Genomic DNA, 4,923 nt, shown 5'->3' with positions numbered 1-4,923 from the left:
GTGCCTCATAGCCTTGGATGGTCTTGGGAACCTCGTTCACCTTATCCTGCCAATAATCTGCTGGTTCATGTCTCCATCTGGTAACTACAATGTTTCTCTCCTCTATCCATCTGTTGGCGAGGTCATTAGCCATTCTGTTGATTCTTGCCACCGTCTCTAGGGGTAGAACATGATCCAAAGCTCGTGAATAAGAGAAGGATAGCTCAAATGGTTGTGTTCGAAACTCCTGATGTCGCCATATAGTCAACTCCTAAGACCAATTGACGAGATGGGGATCCTCGCATATCGGTATGGGCTCTTCAAGGAGTTGATGTGTTCATACTCTCGCTCTCCTCTAGCCTTGCGTCAAGCTCTTGCTTTCTTCTTCGTGCTGCTACCATGTGTTCATTTGTGCCCCTTCTGGCTCTTTCGGTGGAAATTCAAGTAGGGCCGGACTAGGCTCTCTGTGTTGTTCTTTCTTGAATTCTCACTCAAAGTATGGCCCCTCTTCCGTGGCTTGCTCTACCACCGACTAGTCTTTAGGTGGTGGCTTTTGCACTTGTTCTTCAAACCTTAGTTCCCTAAGCTCATCAACAGAAAGGTCAACTTGTTGTAGGTAACTGTATTGTTGTGCCGCAATAACACCTCTACCGGTTGGAAGGGTGTGTTCTTGAAGGCTGTATCTCAAGGCACGAGATGTCAATTCTAACTTCCCCTTCATCACTTCCATTGAGTCCTCGCCTTCAACTTGGGTGACATTCAGCACCGTGCTCAAGAAGGCTTGTCTCTTAGTGTTTGAGCACAATTCGACAGCCTTTGCTCTTGATTCCGCGAACACTCTTTTGCATTCACTCATTGCCAGGCGTTCTGTTAGTCCAGGCACTCTTTCGAAGTTGTGCTGCTCCCATTGTCGTGCCTTCTCTTTCATTTTTTTCCTTCCCTCCTCCATTTCTTGAGACAACATCACTATCACCTTCTGCTGCTCATTCACTAAGTCTAGCGTTTGCGTCTTCTCCTTATTGCAGTGGTTCAACTACTCTTCTGCTATTTTTCTTCCTTGTTCCACAATGGTAAACTGCAATTGTGCCTCTGCAAATCTCTCTGACAATTCTTCCTGGATTTGCTCACGGCTTTCTAACTCTGCAAAATGCAGTCTTTTTTCTATTATTGACATAGCCATGAGAGCTTCCACATCTCTTTTTGTGCTTTCCAAGTCATCTTTCAGCTCCTGTGTGCTTTTTCTTGTGGCATCCTGCCTTTCTTGCTCTAGGACTTGGATCTCTCTTTCTAGTCTTCATTGCTCCTCTATTTCATACCAGAGCTGAAACACCAAGGCATCCTCTTGCTCTTGAGGTTGCTCTTCCGACTACTGTCTTTCTTCCTACCAGTGCTTCTTCAAGAGAGCGGTCCTTTCCATTAGCTCATCATATTGCTGAATTAACATTTTCTGACTCTTTAGATGAGCTAGTTGATCCTGTTCTTCCTCCTCCAATCTTTGCCTCAAATGATCCTCATTCTCTTGAACTTCCTTGATCTTGGCATTCAACTGCTCTTTTAGGGCCTTAAGCTCTTATTGATGATATATGCGGCTTGCTTGGACACGTTGAGCCTCAAAGCTGTCAAGGTTTCCTTTTCAACATCTAGCTCTGCCAAGGGCGCTGTCTTTTCCTCTCTCGCCTTGCTCAACTGAGTGAGGAGTTCAGCCATATATGCATCGTAGTCTGCTGGTGGTGACACTATGAAAGGGGCCGTAGTGGTTGATGCTTCCATCTTCTGCAGCTTAGGGTCTTGCTATGATTCTGCATCAACTACAACTGGCCTCTTTGTTCCTGCTTTGGGGGCAATCTTTGCCACTTTGTTAGCCAGGAGCTGTATCATTTCCATTAATTAAGCCATGTCCACATTTGGCACCAACTCCTATGTCGTGGTGGGTGTGGTTTCAGTTGTTGGGAGTGGCACAAGGGAAGAGCGGAGGGAGTGCAGTGGGGCCTTGCACTTTCCTGCAACCATCGGGGCTATTTCTACACTGCCACCAACTCTAGCCTCATGATGTAGACTAAGTGGGCTCATCTCTCCCCCTCCATGGGTCTCTTCCACAGACCTGTGTGTTGCCTCTGCCAAATCCACAACTTCCTTCCTCCTCATTTCTTCACCTTCATCTCCAACTCTTCTTTTCCTCTCCTCCTTGGCTCTTCTTGACTCTTCTCTAATCCTTTCAAACTCTTCATCTTCTTTTCTCCTTCATTCCTCCTCCATTCTCTTGGACTCTTCTTGTGCTCTTTTCAACTCAGCTTTCTCTTCCTTTCTTAACTTTTCCTTCTTCTATTTTTAGATCTTGGCAATCTTCACCTTCCCGTGTACCCTAGCTTTGGCTATGGATGGTGCTTCACGCTCTTCTTTATCACTAATGGTGTGTTCACTGGATTTTTCTTCCTCACGGTGCAGTGGCTAGGAGGGTGCTACTATCTCTTCAATTCCCCCTGCTTTCTTGGTGGCCTCGTGAATAATGGCCATCAGTACACCACCGTATCTGATGGTAGAAGCCTTGGCAAAGGACTTCTTGCGGGCTAATCTTGATGTAGAGGCTGGGGACTCTCCTCCAGCTACTGCTGCACCTGTAGCAAGGGCCTTTGTGGTTGTCTCGATGGTCTTTATGACAAACCCGTTCCAATCCACTTCCTCAGGAGACCCTGCTGCTATGCTTTGTTGAGATATCGAGCTCCACTCGTGATACGCCAGGGTGACCGTTGTGTATTTATGTCACCGACTTGTCAGTTGCAGATGCGGTTGGTACACCGCCCATGAATAATAGCTACATGATAGCTATCCTTTTCTACTCTAGTTCGTGGCTCAGTTAGTATGCCACCTTAGTTAGTTGAGTTTGGTTTGAGACCCATATATAGGGTTCTTCTATTTCTTTGTATTAGAGTTCTTTTGGCTTACACAACTAAGAAGAGGAAAACTGTTTTCAGCCTCCACGCTTGTGTGTATTCCCCCATTGTGCAAGCAAGAAAGCTACAAGTGAGACTCCTTCCTTCTCTCCCACAATCGTGACATGGTATCAGAGCCGTGCTCGTGGTAAGGAGCTCAAGAAAGCAAGCCAAGCTCGCGGTGTTCTGGTAAGAGGAGTAGTGTTTCTTTCATTTTCTGTTTTGGAAGCAGATCTCTGCAGGTAGCACAACTGGAAATTGCAAGAGTGCATTGTCTCAGGTTGAGACGCCCTTCGCGGTGAAGCAAGAGGGCAGTATATGTTGCGGTGAGGGCTTTAGCCCTTGGCGACCTTGTTTTTTTTATTTGAGGCCATTTCGGGGCCTATTTTGGAGGCGGAAGTTTTCTGCACGCACTCAGGAAAAGGCTCAGTTTTATGCTGTGCAGCCACTGTTCTACAGGTCGGTGAAAAGTTACTGTAGAAATTGCGTCATATGCTTGTGCACAGAGACATTGGGAGTTTCAGAATCATCCTTGGTTCCTGTTTATGCAAAATCGTCACTAGGAAGTGACTGTGTGGTCAAATACCACTTTCGCCAGTTTTGCACATTTGCCCTTGTGAGGGTGAAGCTGTGTTTTTTGCAGTGACAGAATTTTTTGCAGTATTTTGTAATGGCGTCTGATTCTCTTTCACAGATTGTCACTGAAAAGCTTGACAAGAACAACTTCCAGGCATGGAAGTTTAGAATGACGAATTTCCTTATGGAAAAAGGATATTGGGAATTTGTTGCAGGAAATGAAGAAGAACCAGTTCTTCCTGATGTTCCCAATCAATAGCAAATGCAGGCATTCAAAGCATGGCATGAGAGAGCCAGGAAAGTTATGTACTGGCTGTCTATCAGCATTTCAGACTCTATGATTGTGCATATTCAGGATGCAAGTACGCCAAAGGAGGCATGGGATACTCTGTCAAAGATGTATAGCACAAATACACAAGCCAGGAAAATGCAGCTCAAGCAAGAGTTGCACAATGTGCAAAGAGAAAATATGAGCATCAATGACTACCACATGAAGGTGAAGAAGATTGCAGATGCACTTACTTCCATTGGGTCGCCAGTGGAAGATGATGATTTAGTTTCTGTGACCTTAAATGGTCTAGGAAAGGATTATGCACAATTTCGGACATCCATTTCAGTTCGTGAAAGATTTCCTGATTTTGAGGAGTTCATTGCTCTTCTAATTTCTGAGGAGCAGAGAAATGATGGTGCATCTTCTTCAGGAGGAACTTCAAAAGAAGCTGTCTTCTACTCAAATGCTGGAAGAAGTAGAGGCAGAGGTAGAGGAGGCCGATTTGGAGGCCGTGGTAGAAATCAGAATATGCAGCAAACTCAAGAAAACCAGTCCTATGGAGGAGGACATGGTAACTCTAGAGGCAGGGGAAGCCAAAGAGGTCCTGGTGGATGGCAAAGAGGTCAAAATGCAAACAGTAATGTTGAATGCTACTACTGTGGTAAAATGGGTCATATGGCTAAAGACTGCTATAAAAAGCAGAATGACATTATGAATGGAAAACTGCAACAAGGGAATTATGCATCTTCTAGTAGACAGGGTGATGATAGAAATGAGCATTTGTTCATGGTGCAGCACATGAACAATTCTGTGACAAGTGCAGAAGAAAGCAATGATGTATGGTATGTTGACTCAGGTGCATCAAACCACATGACAGGTCATGCAGAATGGATGGAGGATGCAAGGAAAATGGAAAAACCAGGATTTGTGGAGACTGGTGATGATACTGCACATCCTATTGTGCAGATTGGAAAAATTCCTTTGTCTATGCAGGATGGGAAAAAGAAATACCTGTCCGATGTATTTCATGTCCCGAATATCACCAAGAATCTAGTTTCTATTGGTCAAATGGTTGAACAGGGCTTGCAGGTCAGATTTAATCCTCATGGATGCTTTGTTGAGGATATGAAAAATAAAGGTCGCTTGATAGCAAAAGGAAAGAAGAAG

Source organism: Lygodium microphyllum, chromosome 8, assembly GCF_053477565.2.
Source record: "Lygodium microphyllum isolate KBCC chromosome 8, Lygodium_microphyllum_v1.1.10, whole genome shotgun sequence".
In the NCBI taxonomy this organism is placed as follows: domain Eukaryota; kingdom Viridiplantae; phylum Streptophyta; class Polypodiopsida; order Schizaeales; family Lygodiaceae; genus Lygodium; species Lygodium microphyllum.
This window is presented reverse-complemented; position numbering follows the sequence as displayed.